The 16952-nt window shown below is 38.6% G+C and overlaps 1 protein-coding gene across 5 annotated transcripts in view; it reads left to right on the top strand.

The window, feature by feature from the left end:
* MARCHF8 (membrane associated ring-CH-type finger 8) overlaps nt 1-16952 on the top strand; it is a 136846-nt gene that overhangs the window by 1330 nt on the left and 118564 nt on the right. For 4 of the 5 annotated variants that reach the window (XM_031682391.2, XM_031682393.2, XM_006216077.4 and 1 more), the window contains exon 1: nt 7779-7974. The exons of the other annotated variant lie outside the window; for it this stretch is intronic. The gene's annotated coding sequence lies outside the window, so the exon portion shown is untranslated. Of the gene's footprint in view, nt 1-7778; nt 7975-16952 lie in introns of those variants that run through there. 5 annotated transcript variants of the gene reach the window in all.

Raw genomic sequence — 16952 nt, 5'->3', positions numbered from 1 at the left:
ATACATATACACACATATATATACATATATATATACATATACATATATATATAATTATATATATGTACACACATACATATACATGTAAAAATATGTACTTTATATATATATATGTGTATGTATATATATATTCTAATAAAATCCTAATGAAGAGAATTCAGGGACCCTAGATAAACCCAAAAACTAAAATCCAATTTGCTCAAGAAGAGAATCCAGCATTTTATTTTATACAAAGAATATGGGGAAAAAAGGATAGGGTTAAGATTTTAGTCCATATAATTTTTTTTATGATCACGTCCTTAGTATTTAAATATATTCAGCCTTATTTAACCAAAACTAATGTTTAGCAATAGAAATACTTAAAGTGGACATTTAAAACAAAGACATTAAGGGGAGAAAAGTTGACAAAGGATGGAATGAATGCTAATAGACTTAAGTCATGAAAAGGAAAATTTACTGGTAGGATAAAAAAATAAAGTCCAACACCTTGCTGTATAGGAAATACCTGAAGTAGAAAGATACAAATTTTAGGCCACTTTTTAACTTTCAGCTCATTTCTTTTTATTGCTTACTAACATTTAATTGTATGGATGTATTTCATTGCTGTGTCAACAGATAGGGCCTAGTAGCAATAACATCCTAGTAACAATTGTTACTGGGAAAACGAAAATAAGAATTACCTCAGTTCTTAGTAACCTGAAAAAAAGAATTTTTAACGAGCAAGATTTTATTAGTGAAGTAAAAAAAAAAATAGTGAAAGATATACACTCCTGAGAATTGGGAGTAGGCCAGTCCAAGAGAGGAAAAATGGCGCCATTCCTTTGTTTATCTTGTTTTTATATCCTGGTTTCGTGATTGATTGATAGATTGATTGACAACTCAGGTTCCCTGCGCTCTAGTTGATTGACAGCTCAGGTTCGTTGTGTTCTGAATTGTTCTTTCCCCTTCCTGTCCCCCTGCCCAGTGCTCATTTCTATCTGAACTGCCTAACACAATGAACACATCTAGCACCCAGGTCTTGGTTTCTGATACCATAAATGAGCTCCCAGTGGCCAAATCTGGAACAATTGAGCAATAAACTAAAGTAGTATTGAGTTATAAACTCAAAGTACAAGACAAATACTCACAAGTCTACACTTACATAAACAAACTATTGAATAAATTTTAAAATGATGGAGAAGAGATATATTTCCATGTAGAAGAATTCTGTAGATAGTCCTCCCTCAAGGTCTTAACTCCCCAGACCCTAACTGTGGACTCTGCTTAGTGACTTCCTTCCAAGAGTATAGTATGGAAAGGGGGTAAAAGAGTGAAAGAGAAACCTGACAAACACTACCTCAGCCAGGTGGTCAAGGTCAACACTGACAATGGTATGTTGATAGAATGTACCTTTGATAAGGTGTAGTGAGAATGGCACTTTACCTCTGTGATCTTCCTGTCTGAAACCCACAGTCCCAGTCTAACCATAAGAAAAACATGAAACAATTCCCCGTTGAGGGACATTCTAGAAAACACCTGACTTGTACTCCACAAAACTATCAAGGTCATCAAAATCAAAGCCTAAGAAACTGTCACAGCCAAGAGAAGCCTACGGAGACGTGATGACTAAACATGGTGTCCAGGATGGGATGCTGGAACAGAAAAGAGATATTAGGTAAAAACTAAGGAAATCTGAAAAAGCATAAACTTTAATATACCACACTAATATAAAGTGTTAATAGAGGAAATTTGGTGTGGGCTATATAAAAACTATTTACAAATTTTATGTAAATCAAACTATTCTAAAAAGTATTTTTAAAAACTAAAAAAAAAGATGTGCAAAATGAAGTGGAACAGACTAGCTAGTAAGTGCATTAATATCCATTGTAGACATAGCAGGACAAGTCAACAGTGAAAAGCAAGATGGATTTAATATTTTTATAGACAATAAAATGGGACAAATAATACGGAAAACATGGTTTCTCAAGTATTTGATTCCTTTATAAAAAGTTCACTTTGGGGGCAGGAAAATCTATGTAAAATATAAAAAAGTAGAAACTTTAAACACTACATTCTTAGAACTAATGGCTTGTAAAATGATGTCATTAAAATGTGTAACAATAATTGAAGACTAAAAAATTATCCACACATGTTTAAAAAATCCCAGAATATATTATACACCAACATTTATAAATAGTACTTATTAGAATTTACACAACACAGTCAAAATTGTAATTTACCAGAAAATAGTGCTATATTCTTTATTCTAGAAATAAGGTAGACATGTCTGTTACCAAGAAAGAGAAAAACACAAACTATAATCTGAAACTGGGGAAAAGAACTCAGAGAACCAAAGAAAAAGAGAAAATGGAAATCAGGAAAAGAAGAAAGTGAATACTGGAAACTGAATAAAATTGCACTTATCCTGCAATATTTCAGCCAAATTTATATCAACATAACCTTAAGAAAGAAAATTAAGTCAATAAAATTAGAAATATAAAGGGAAGTTCATTTCAGAAGAATTTTTAAAAATATTAGGGAAAGTTAGCAAAAAACATGGAGCCCCAGAAAGGTTTTTCTTTGAAAAAATTTCACTTAAATACAGCATTCAGTCATTCAATAAATACTAATCGAGTTATCTGTCAGGTGTCAGGCGCTACTCCAGTTACTGTGGCTATAGTGTTGAACTAAACATCATCTCTGCTTCCAGTGCACGCTTATATTCTAGATGAGGGAACAATAAAATGTATGCCAGATGGAGTGTTGGTGTTAGGATGTATTCGTTTACCAGCGCTGCCATAACGAAGGACCATAAACTGGGTGGCTTAAACAAGAAATTCATTTTCTCACAGTTCCGTAAGCTAGAAGTCTGACATCAAGGAGCTGGCAGGGTCACTTTTCTCTCTTCTTGGCTTGCAGATGGCTTCCTTCTCCCTTTGTCTTCACATGGTCTTCCCTCTGTGTGTACCGGTGTCCTAATCTCTTCTTATGAGGACACCAGTCATAATGGATTAGGGCCCACCTGAATGGCCTCCTTTTACCTTAATTACCATTTTAAAGGGCCTGTCTTCAATACAGTCACATTTTGAGGTACTGGAATTTAGGACTTAAACGTAGACATTTTAAAGAAACGTAATTCAGACCATAACGGATGCTCTGTTCTGCTCTGGTAACACATTAACCTCCAAGAGCTCAGTGGTTTAACACAGGTTTATCCCTCACTCTTGCAAAATTGAGTAAGCCAGACAACTTCCCAGGGCAGCTGCCTGATGAGGTGACTCAGTGATGCAGGCTGTTTTCCATTCTGTGGCTTTGCCAGTGCAACCTGTGGTCTCTAAGATGCTGCAGTGGGGGAGAAAGAGCTGGAGGGTTGCCTGCTGGCTCTCAGAAACCTTTCCCCGGAAGTGTAGGTACGCCCGTCTGCTCACAGCCCATCGGTCAGAGCTAGGCATGTGGCCCTACCTAATTGCAAGCATTACCGGGGTGGGGAATGGATATTTAATGAGCTGTAAACGTCTCTGCCACAGATGGTAATATGTGCTAAGAACAAAAACCAAGCAGAGAAGGGTGACAGATATGAGTGCTGTTTTAGAAAGGGTGGTCAAACCCCACCACTGTGAGAAAGTTACATCTAAGTAAAGTCACAAAGGAAGTGAGGAATGGGGGCAAATGCTCTGTGCCTGAGAAAATGAAGAAATAGCAGGGAAGCCCAGTGGCTGAAGCAAAGCAAGTGAGGAGGGATGGGAGGAAATGAAGGGCTACATTAAGGAAGACTTTACAGGCAAGAACTTTGGACTTAATTCTGCACTGGGAAAATACTGAGGGCTGACATAGTTGGACTTGATTGAAAAATAACTCTGGTGATTGTGTAGAAAAAGACGGTAGCAGGCAAGGATGGAAGTCAGGAGGCAGAAAGGTACAGCAATCTTCCGTGTGGGAAATCAGGGGGCGGGGCTGGGGCTGGGGCTGGAATGAGCTGTCTCCTGGATGATTTTCACTCCCTCTCTCCCCAAACCATCAGCAGCGTCTTTCTCTCCCTCTCCTCACTCTCAGCTTATTTTATTCAACTGTGAGCAATTGGAAAAGAAATTCCACATGCATCTAACAAGCCTACCAAGCTGTTTCAGAACTGCCCACGCCCCTTGTTGACCTGTCTGCAGACGATCCCTCCAGCCTTCTCGAGAACTTTCTACAGTTGTCCCTCTCTTCTGCATCGATCTTTCCTCATCACTGAACCATTTCTCTTAGCGTATAAATATTTAAACAGAAAACCTTTCCGCCCACATCTCTTGCCTGGTGTTGTCCCATCCCCTGCTGCTGCTCGCAGCTAAAAGCAACACATCTACTTGTTGTCCTGGCTGATTAGCCCTAAAATCACACTTGTATCCCCCTCACTTTATCTTCATTGCTCTGTTCTCCAGCTCTAGGTGATCTCCAAACCACCAAGCCCAAAGGTCAGTTTCCATTTCACTCAGCTTCTCAGTACCAATGACACCATCAGGCACTTCTGTCTCCCTGCAACCTCGTCATCCCTTAGCCTTCAGGACTCCTGTTTTGTTTTCCCTCTTACCTCTGGCTGCTCCTAAATTTTCTTTGCTGGTCTTCTAATCTCTAAATTTGCTTCTTGAACCTTTTAAGTTGTATGCATTTATTTGTCAGTATGGAAAATGTATTTTGTACCCTGGGTTGAGGTCAAAAGGTATAAAAGTTACTGCTCTGTGTGATCTCATTGAATCCGCTGACCAATTTATATCTCTGTGTGTCTCCTCGGCATTCCAGTGTCTTCTCTCTAGTTGCTAACTGTACAGCTCCATTTGGATGTCTGTTTGGTATGTAAAGGTTAAATGTTCAAAATCAAATGATTGATTTTTCTGCAAAGAGCACATGTCCCTTCTCCATCTGAATGACAATTCTGTACTTTTGGTTGTACAGGACCCAAACCTTCACTCCGTCCTTCACATCCACCTTTAACCCGTCTGCAATCTTGCTGACTCTACTTTTGAACTACACCAAACACCATATGAAAGAAAATAGTCGCCAGTGTAGCACAAGAAGGCCAAAATCAAGAAAGAATAAGCAAATGGTATAGGTAAACCACAACTTTTTGATTATTAATTAAAAGGAAAAGGGACTTAGACTTGGAATCAGGACACATAAATTCAAGGCTGGTGCTACCACATCATAGCTTTGCAGCACCTTAGTGGGTTACAGTTCACCACTTTCTCTCTTTGCAAGTCCCCCATTATTCCTTTACATTCATTATTCTGGTGGGACTCTAGTATATCCACTGGGTTGTCATTAGATGGAATGCCATTATAGAGTTCTATACAATTGCAGTATATCTTATCATACATTTTATTTGCAGTGAGACACTGAACTAGAAATGGTTAGATATGTTAAACCTTTTGCTGGACCGTCAGATTTGACTGGCTCTTGAGGGGAACACTGGCCATTTGGCTCGGGCCTGACAGTCTTCCCCACAAAATCTACAAGAGGGTGGCCAATTTCCCTGTGTGGGCTGAGGCAATGAAAAGGTAGTCTATTAGGAGTCTCCAGCGCCACAAACAGGATTTGGAATTAACCTGTGCCTCAAGGCCGGTACCCACCTTGGAGTGAGCACCGGATCACCTATGAGCAATTCCCTTACCAGCAGCCTTCCATTCTAAATGCAAAGGCTTTTTTCCAGTTGTGTTTAGTTTCCTTGCTAGCAAGCTTATCTTCACCTCCAGTCCAGGCAGCAAGCACCCAGGCCCAGGCCCTGGACACATTCAAGGTGTCAGCTCCCAACCCCTTGGGACTCTGACCTGTCCCACTACCCTCTTGCCAAAGGCCTGTATGGTTAACATTTACTGAGTACTCTATGTGTTGGGCCCTGCAAAGTGTTACGCCAGCATTATTTCATTTCATCATCATAACTATTCAGTTCAGTAGATATTATCTTACTTAGATGGAGAAAGAGGCTCAGAAATACTAAGTAAATTGCCTAGATAGTGATGGGTGAGCCAGGACTCAGCCTAGCATTGCCTCCGTGAGTACCATCTAATTCACAGATCCCTCTGGATCCAGGAAGGGTCTCCTCCACTTCCTATGGAAGGATGGCAGGATTCCACATCCATAGATCATCCAGCTGTTTTTGCTTCCCAGACGTGGTCTAGGCATAAGGTATATTAATGGGAGGTAAGTTTTCCTGCCTTCATGGAACATCTGAAAAGGTCAACCAGGTTGTGTTAACTGGCCTTGTAACCTATTTTCCGTAGCAAAAGATGACGTGTGGATAAAATTCATCACTATATTTTGTACTCTTTGTAGAGCTGCATTCTAGGTGTGTTATACAAATGAAGAGGATATTTGACCTTGTCTTAATGACCTGAAAGATATTTTGAGTCCCCTGTTTTGACCCTGTCAATTTGCTCATAGACATACAAGTATGCAGAGTGATTGGAATTGTATGGAGGAACATGATTATCCAATAGATCACACCTGGACAACAGGGCAATTCTGGAATGTTCAAGGGTATTTGCTTAGAATTCCTTTATGAATTTAGTGAGAAATAATGCAAACTATTAGTCTTTGATGCAGTGTATAATGAATATTATGGGAGAAGTTGTCAGTGGCTAAAACTTTACTTCTGCAAAGTTTCATCTAGGAAAACTAGACTTGGCAGAAACAGTCACTACAAAAAAAGTGACAGTGTTATTATAATCAGGAAAGTTTGAGGCGGACAAAAAGCTGAATTCCAAATGAAATATTTACTTAGACATATTTGTATTTATACATACAAAGCCTAACCAAGAAAATCATAATATAATTTAAAATAAAAATTGGAAGTCCCGTGAGCCTTCCTCACACCCCTTCTTTGAGGGTGGAGGGTAGGCTGTGGGCATAAACCTTCATTCCACATTAGGGAGCAAAAGCAAACAACAGTGTGTGTTAATGCAAACAAAACCGTTATTTCTTATTCCTCCTGCTCTCCCTTCGTTTGCTAGCTTTGGGTAAGGAAGTATTTTCGTTGTTTTGTTTTTGTTTTTGTTTTTACCCCCTCCAAGTTCAGTTATCATAATGCCGGACCGAACTCCGTCTCTCTTCCAAAACACGAGTATACGCGATCAGGCCCGGGGGTCACTAAAGGACGGCGCCGCGGTAGTGGAAGTCTGTCCTCTTCCTCGCCCGGGTTGGTGTGGGCGCGTCGGCTGTCGCCTCCCCACCGCCACCCGTGAGGTGGAAGCGCGGAAGGACCTCGCCGCCGCCGCCGCCGCCTCCGCCACCGCCAACGCAGAGCACTCCGTCGTCGCCGAGCAACGCCTCCGCCCCAACCCGGGCGAGCACGTGACGCATGCGTCACGTGACGGGCCGGTCGGCGTCCTCCCGCGGAGGGGTGTAAACAGGCGCCGCGGCGGCCGAGCTGCTGCCCTGCTGCGTCCGCGTCTCCGGCATGCTGCAGACGAGCGGAGGCGGCCCCGCCGCGAGCTCGGCGCCCACCTGAGACAACTCCGGCGGCCTCGGGTCCGGCGCAGCCCGTGCCGCGCGCGGCCGTCGCTGCCGGCCGCCGACGAGGCCGGCCGAGCCCCCGGCCCCGGCAGGGGGTGTGGCTGTTGGCTGTGCGGTCCGCGACAGGTGGGCTGGACGGGGGCGGCCGCCCAGGCCCGGGCTCCGCACCGCCCCGCCGCGGAGCCGGCGGAAAGGCGGCAGCGCCCCGGGGCCGTGGGCTCTTCCGCCCCGGTGCTCGAGGCTGCCCTTGGAGCTGGGCCGAGCGGGGGCCGCAGGCGCCGTCGGGCGCTGAGGGCCCCGGGCTGCCAGCGTGGAGTCCTAGTTGAAGTCCTGCCCACGACGGGCTGTGAGACCTTGGGCAAGTCAGCCCTCCCCTTGGCCCGAGTTTCCACAGCTGTAAAATGAAAGTCTGGACTAGGCGGTTTGTGAGGACCTTCCCCTTCTGACGTGTGTGATCGCGAGAGAGATCTGCATACACTGGAAGCTGCCAGAGGGAAGAAATCACAGGTAGATATTTAGTCCTTTAATTGCTGACTTTCCGTGTGTCTTTGATTTTTCCATCTGACACGATTCAATTGTTCACTGGGGTGAAAGTTTTTTGTAGAAACTCACTAGAGAAAGTCATGATGTTTTGTTACTAGTTTTTTTTTTTTTTGAGCTTTAAAAAATGCAACGGAGCCGTCATACTTAAAACCTTATTTGGAAGCCCAATTTGTCAAAAACAAAAACAAAAACCCAAAACCTTTCCCTGCCTCATGATCTTCCCCCCCTCCCCCCACTGCCTCTAAGGGCCTCCAGAGATCGCAGGTTGAGAAGTGCTGTTAGAGAGTGAATGTTTCGTGTATTTGTTAATTTGATAGGATCCGGAAGATGAATCCTTTGCATATGTGAAGTTTTCTATGATTTTTCCTTTGATTATGTCCGACTGTATATCGTGTAGAGAGAGAGTATATGCCATAGGGAAGTAGGCCCCCAAATTTCCTAGAAAGACCTTTATTTTTCCATCTTTTCTTGCATCCCAGTCCCGGGGAAGTAAATGTATTTGTAATAGTGAGACCTCGTGCCTCATTGCTGGTTTAGCTGTTAAGGCACAGAATTGGAGTGGAAGACTTTTTGCAAGACTTTTATTTGAGGCTAAGTGAATGCATTAGGACGTTTGCTCAGAAAACTAGGAAAGATGGGAGAGTGTATGATCTAAAATACTTACAGAACCATGGAATAATATGAAAATAATGTGCAAATATTGAAACTGGAGCAGGAGAGTTTTGGATTGTGAGAGAACTAGGTTTGGGAGAAAAGGAGGTCCTGTTTTCTGTAATGAGTGAACATAAACAGAATTTGAAGTTGGTGGTGTACAGGCAAAAAGATTATCAGGAGGATTTTTTTCTTTTTTAGAGAAATGCATAGATTCCTAATTGTTGGTTTTGAAGACTAGAGTTAATAAGTTTACTAAAATTCACAGTTTGATATTAAAATAGGAAAGCCATACCCTTTGACAGCTTTATGTGCTTGGTTCTCTTGTGAGGTGAGTGAAAATCCGAGGTCTAATAGACTGAGTGGAACCCAGGGTGACTGTAGCAGAACGTTTTCTCTTTTCAAAGCAAACTCACTTCCTTGATCTTTGGTTTAGGTTCGGGCAAGTCACTTCCCTTCTTCAGATCTCAGTTTCTGCTACAGAGTGAGGACACTGGATTGATTTTGGCTTCCCTTGGGGTTGCCAGATAAAATACAGGACACTCAGTTAAATTTGAACTTTAGCAAACAGCGAAAAAGGTTTTAGTATAAATATTGTATAGGTCATGCTTTACTGCTTTATCTGAAATTTAAGTTTAACTGGGCCTACTTTTTAAAAAAAATTTAAGTTATTTTTTAGGGCGGGGTAATTAGGTTTACTTGTTTCTTAACAGAGGTACTGGGGATTGAACCCAGGACCTCATGCATGCTAAGCAAGTACTCTACCACTGAGCTATACCCTTCTCCAGGCCTACTGTGTTTTTATTTGCTAAATCTGGCAACCCTAGCTCCAACATTTTTGTCTTTAAAATAGCTTCAGGAAGATATTACAGATGCATAGATGGGATGAATTGATTCACCCAGTCAAGACCCCTTGTTTGTTACCAGTAGCAGTGTCTAGTTCTTGAAGCATAGCCCTCATTTGTGGTCTCCCCCCTCCCCAGCCCACAAATAGCAGTTTCTTTTTTGCTATAATCATACAATATTTAGGTTTATACTTTTGGTGGTTAACAGTTTAATAATTGAAAGAAAAAAATTGCCAAACTTTATAAAAGTAGCAAATTTGGGTCATGAAATGGCATATACTATTTTTTTTCTATAAAAAATACTTTACAACCCTCCTTGTTCTTCAGTTATATGATTGACTTCAAGACATTTTCTAAAGGAGTGGACTGTTCTGATGGTAAATAATCCTTCAGGAATTTCTTAGGCCTTTTCCTTTGGCCACCTGTGAATATAGAAATGACCAGTATATACAGTATAAACATTTGTCAATCCTGTCTTTGTTATATTTTGAAGATTTTCAATGTTGAAATTCTTTCTCAAGGAGGGTAATTTTTAATTCTTCATTTTTGAGGTTTTGTTTTCTTTTCTCTTTTTTTAAGTAGGCCCGATCTAGTTTTTTTTTTTTTGCTCAGCTCACTCTGCAATTCCTGAACTTTCGAATTCATTTATTCATTTAACAAATCAGCAAAAAACCTGAGTGCCTTCTGTGAGCTAGGCTGATGTGATCAGTATTCTAGTTCTTCAGGTGCTGCTTCTGATAGAGGAGTTAAGTCACATGCAATCCAGGGATAATGTGATGAAGGCCTTGCAGTGATACAACTGCTGTGGAAATTAAGAAAAGGATCAGTGCCCTTCAGGTTGAGGCATGGAATAGCAGAACTTCCTGGAGGAGCTGGTGTTTAATCCAGGGCATGGTGGTTAAGGTGGGACCAGGAAGATAGGCTTGCAGAAAGGTGGGAAGAAGCAGGAAAGGGCAGGTGAGTCCATCTTCTCAGTTCCACAAAGCATACACTTTGTTGGATTGAAAATAATTGATAATATTGTTTACGTGCAATTTTTGATTCACTATGATACTCCTCAGTATCATATCAAATTAAGTTTATTGCTGTGGAACTGCTTCACTGTATATCTATATTAGAAGGACCTTCAGGTGTCAGTATAGCTCTTGGAAAGATGTTTATGAAATACGTCACACATACAAAAATGTGTAATTTGCATATATAAAACTTGAAGATTGTGTGCCCCTGCCTGATTGTACTCCCTCTTCCTTCCCATCAAAAGTAACAACCATACTGAATTCTGTGCCTACCATTTCTTTGCTTTTCTTGATAATTTTACTTTATATTTATACACCGTTCCAAAACATTGTTTAGTTTTGCATATTTTTAAACTTTAGGTAAATGGTATCATGCTATGTAGATTTTTTCTGTGACTTTTTTCCACTTATAATTAGGTTACGTGTTTCATTCATGTTGATTTTTTCCTAAGGTTCCATCCATGTTGGTTTTTTCCAAGTGTAAGAGTTTCCATTTCCCTGAGGTTAACACCTAGGATTGGTTTCTCCTTGTCAGATGTGTGTATATGTAATTTTACTAAATATTGCCAAATTACTTTCCCATGTTGTTGTGCTATTTTACTCTCCTACCAGCAGCGTATGGGTTTCTTTTGGTATCCTGTCTACATGCTCCCCAGTGTTTGGTATGAGCAAATCATTTATCTAATAAGTAGTAGTGGATTTCTTTTTAGGATGATGAAATATTCTAAAATTGATTGTGGTGATAGTTGCATAACTTTGTGAATATGCCAAAAGCCGTTGAATTGTACACCTAAAAAAAGCCATTGGTGGAAGGAAGGAAATGAAAAAACAAACAAACAAGAGGCCATGTTGTGAACAGCCCTTTGGAGAAGCTCACGTGCTGAGGATCCAAGACTTGCTCACAGCCACATGAGTGAGCTTGGAAACAAATCCTGCTTCCCCATCCTGTACACAGAGCCAAGCCTTCAGGTGATCCTACAGCTTGATTGCAACCTTATGATAAATCATGAGCCAGAGGTACCTAGCTAAGCTGTGCCTAGATTCCTGACGCATAGTAACTGTGAGGTTTAAAACACTGTTGTTATAGCTCACTGCGTTCTGGGGTAATTTGTTATGTACAATAAGTAGCTAATACATGGGCAATAACATTGCATTTTGTGTTGCCTTTAATGTTGGTAGTGTGAAAGCCACAATGGTTAAATTCATAAACTGTAATTGACTTTTTAAATCCTCTTGTAAATACAATTTATGACTACTAGGTAGTAATGCATTTCTTGAACTATCCTCTAAATTATTGGGGTGGGGGTTATGTTTAGAATAGTTTTAATTTGTCTTATTACAATATAAAAATGTGTAATCTCTGTGTGATGCATTATGAATTATTATCAACAAGGACAGGCCATTTCCAGACCAGTAGAGCAGTACAGAACGTTTATCGTATTGTCATGATCTTTTGATAACTTTTATATTTGAAACTTATGGATGATATTAATATATCTTAGGTAGATTTATTTTATTACTTATGGCTTTAGTAAAGGCACTCAAAAAATAATTATTGAGGCAAAACTGAAGTTTCCTAGAAGGCAGCCTCTTACTGGCATCGTATGAAGGGAAGTTTAAGAAGATTTTTGTTCTTTTCCTTTGAGTATTTCTGTATTTCAATTGAAGAAAGGTTATATGACTGTATGATAAAGAACTCAAATTGAGTTTTAAAAGTTTATTTTGAGAAGTGAATACATTTCCAAAGTTTTTAAGGTTTTTCTCTGTCCTTTGTTTTTCTTACTTTTTAAAAAAATGTAAAAGATGTATATTTATTAACATACAAAGATATCTGAGATATTATGTGAGAAATGTAGACTGTAGAAGTTTTCTCTTAAAAGTTTTATACTTTTAGGTCAAACATTTAGATCTGTGATCTATTTTTGAGGGTTGATGCCATGTGTGGTGCGAGGTATGGGTTTAGGTTCATTATTTTCCTTTATGGATAGGAAAGTTGTTTTGGTATTATTTGTTGAAAAGATTACCTTATTCTCATTGAATTCCTCTGTCCTTTGCCCATTGAATTGCGATGGCATTTTTGTTGGAAATCACCTGGTGATGTATGTGTTGTCTGTATCTGGACTCTGTCTCCTTTTGATTTGTATGTCTGTCCTTATGTCAACACCATACTGTGTCCTGCTGTGGCTTTATGTATGGTTTGAAATTGGTTAGTATAAATTCTCCAACTTTGTTCTTTATTTTCAAAACTGTTTCAGATGCTTTAGGGTTTTTTTTTTGTATTTTCATTAATATTTTAAAATCAGTTGTTCCTATACACTAATAATGAAATATCAGAAAAAGAAGTTAAGGAAGTAATCCCATTTACCATCACATCAAAGAAGAATGAAATACCTAGGAATAAATCTACCTAAGAAGGCAAAGGACCTATACTCTGAAAACTATAAGACACTAATGAAAGAAATTGAAGATGACACAAGCAGGTTGAAAGAGAGTCTGTGTTCTTGAATGGGGAGAATGATTACTGTTAAAATGGCCATACTACCCAAGGCAGTCTACAGACTGAGTGCAATCCCTATTAAATTACCAACGGAATTTTTCACAGAACTGGAACAGAAATTTTTTTAATTTGTATGGAAATACAAAAGACCCCAAATAGTCAAAACAATCTTGAGAAAGAAAAATGGAGCTGGAGGAATCAAGACTTCAAACTACACTACAAAGTTACAGTATGGTACTGTATGGTTCTGGCACAAAAACAAACATATAGATCAATGAAACAGGTTAGAAAGTCCAGAAATAAACCCACACACTTATGGTCAATTAACCTATGACAAAGGAGGCAAGAATATATAATGGAGAAAAGAGAGTCTCTTCGATAAGTGGTGCTGGGAAACTGTACAGCTACATGTAAAAGACTGAAATTAGAATATTCTCTAACACCATATACAAAAATAAACGCAAATTGGATTAAAGACCTAAATGTAAGATTGGCTATGTAAAACTCCTAGAGGAAAACGTAGGCAGAACGCTCTTTGACATAAATTGCAGCAATAGTTTTTTGGATCCATTTCCTAGAGTAGTGGAAATAAAAACAAAAATAAACAAATGGGACCTAATTAAGCAAAAGCTTTTGCACAGCAAAGGAAACCATAAACAAAATGAAAAGACAGCCTGCAGAATGGGAGACAATATCTGCAAACAATGTGACTGACAAGGGATTAATTTCCAAAATATACAAACATCTTGAACAGTGCAGTATCAAAAAAACAAGCAACCCAATCAGAAAATGGGCGGAAGATCTAAATAGATGCTTCTTCAAAGAAGACATCCAGATGGCCAACAGGCACAAGAAAAGATACTCAACGTCACTAATTATTTGTGAAATCTGAATTAGAATTACAATGAAATGTCACCTCACACCAGTCAGAATGGACATCATCAAAAAGTCTACAAATAATGTTGGAGAGGATGTGGAGGAAAGGAACCATCCTACATTGCTGGTGGGAATGTAGTTTGGTGCAGCCATTATGGAAAACAGTATGGAGATTCCTCAAGAAACTAAAAATAGACTTTCCATATGTTCCAGCAGTCCCACTCCTGGGCACATATCCAGAAGGAACTTTAATTTGAAAAGATACGTGCACCTCAGTGTTCACAGCAGCAGTATTTACAATAGCCAAGACATGGAAGCAACCTGAATATCCATTGACAGATGACTGGATAAAGAAGTTGTGGTATATGTATTTACAATGGAATACTACTCAGCCATAAAGTGGAATGAAATAATGTCATTTGCAGTAACATGGTTGGATCTAGAGATTATCATGCTAAATGAAGGAAGTCAGAGAAAGACAGATATCATATGATATCACTTACATATGAAGTCTAAAAAATAACACAAACTTATTTGCAAAATAGAGACTCACAGACATAGAAAACAAACTTATGGTTACAGGGTACAGGGAGGGGAGGGAGGGATAAATTGGGAGTTTGGGATTGGCAGATACAAACTACTATGCACAAAATAGGTAAACAGCAAGGTCCTACTGTATAGCACAGGGAACTGTATTCAGTGACTTCCGTTTTGTTTAATTTTTAAATTTCTTGCAACATGTTTTTTTAGTTTTTAGTGTACAGGTCTCATGTACTTTTTTCACATTTATATCAATATTTTGTGGGTTTTGATGTTTTAAGTGGAATAAAAGTAATGTCTACAAGTATATGTATGTATGTGCATGACTGGAACAGTGTGCTGAACACCACAAATTGACACATTGTAACTGACTACTTAAAAAGTAATTTCCACTTATTCATTGCTAATATGTAGTAATGCAGTTAGTTTTGTTTATTGCCTTTGCATCTTGTAGCATTTCTAAATTCACTTAATACTTTGAATAATCTTTTGGTTAGTTTTTTAGGATTTTCTACACATACAATAAATGAATAAAGACAATTTTAGCAATTCATTTCCAGTCAGTGTTCCTTGCCTTCCCTTCTTCCCTCCTTTTCTTTCTTTCCCTTTTTTCCTAATTGCACTGGTTAGGACCTCAAGTCCAAAATGATGATAGAAATGGTAGTCACACATTCATATTTTGTTCCCAGACTGAGGGGGAAAACATTGACTCCTATACATGATACCAAATAAAATAAAATAAAAATAAAAAATTTTAAATGTTAAATTAGACTTAATAAAAATTAAAAACTGATGTACTTTAAAAAACACCTAAGAAAAAGAAGACATACACTACAGATTGGGAGCAGACATTTGTAATTCATATATCTGACTAAGGACCTTTATCCAGTGTGTATAAAGGACCTCTGTACTCAGTGATAAGATGGCAGACAATCCCCAAATTACAGAGTTGGTAAAATATTTGCATAGATACTTCACAACGGAAGATACTTGAATTTCTGATAGGTACATTAAAAATTCTCAATATATTTGAGTATCTCAGTATGTGGAAATGCAAACCAAAATCATAAACAACTATTTGCCTACAAGAATGGTTAAAGTTGACAACACTGACAGTAAGTGTTGGTGAGTATATAGAGCAACTGGAACTTACATAAATTACTAGTAGGAATGCATAGCGATACAGACACTTTGGAAAACAGTTTGACAGTTTTACTTAAACATACACATAATGTACTTAAACATACACATAATGTATGTTTACTTAAACATACGCATAATGTATGGCCCAGTAATTCTACTCCTGGTCATAAAATAAAAACTTATATAACAAATGACTTAACATATCAGTGTTCAGAGATCCAAACTGCAAATAGCCCAGATGTCTATTGCGTATACAGTGGAGTGTTACGTGACAGTATAAAGGGAACTACTGATACTGTAAACTCAGTGCTGAGCAAAAGCCTGACACAGAAGAATACATACTGTATAATTCCATTTACATTGATCTTAAGCCAGCAAAACTAATCTGAAATAAAGCAGATTAGTGATTGCTTGTGGTCAGAAGTGAGGAAATTGGCTGTAGGGGTGCAGGTGGAAACTTCTTGTGGTGATGAAAATGTTCTGTCTGAATTTTGATTGGGTAGTTGTTATACTACATAGACTTTTGTCAAAACTTTTCCATTACACTTAACATGGGTACATTTTATGTAAATTGTAACTCAATACAGCTGATTTTTTAAAACAGGAATCTAAACAGTGTTTACGAAATAAGCATTTATGTGTGTGTGTGTATGTAGTGATTTTATGTAAAATAGTTAAATGTATAAACACATGTATATGAAGTGTCCAGAAGGATGTTCAGCAAATTGTTAATGATTTTGTGTAGATAGTGGGATTTTAGGTGATTAAAAAATGATTGAAGTTTTATTTATTATTTGAATTATTTTTTTCCAATGGACATGTCTTGACAAAAGGGGGGGAAGAAAGATTTTTTTGTCATGTAGATATTTTATTCCTAGATTTTTTCATATTCTAAATACTGAATAAACATTGCAATAATTATAAAATATGTTTAGAATTTAGATACTGTTACTCTGTAGTCACTGCCAGTTAAGAACAAAACCTTGCATAACCTTTGATGCTCCTTGATGTCCCCTCTCTCATCCCATTCTCTTACCTCCCCACAAACATAACTGCTACCCTAAGATTTGTGTTTATTTCTTTTTTTTTAAGTTTTTTTTTTACCACATTTGCATCTCTAAGCTGTCTTGTTTCTATCCGTGTACTGTTGAATTTAATAACTAGAATTTTACTGAGTGTACGCTTTTGTCACTTGCTTTCTTAACCTACATATTATGAGTCTTGAGACTCAGCCATATTTTTATACACGACTCTAGTTCATTGATGTTGCATAGTTGTGTAATATGAATATTCAACCATTGTACCTTTGAACTCTTGATGAATAATTGTTTTTTTTTAATGAGCAGTGGTGATGTTATCATTTTGTCTGTGTTT

The sequence above is a fragment of the Vicugna pacos genome, chromosome 11, assembly GCF_048564905.1.
Source record: "Vicugna pacos chromosome 11, VicPac4, whole genome shotgun sequence".
Taxonomy (NCBI): Eukaryota; Metazoa; Chordata; class Mammalia; order Artiodactyla; family Camelidae; genus Vicugna; species Vicugna pacos.
This window is presented reverse-complemented; position numbering and strand designations above follow the sequence as displayed.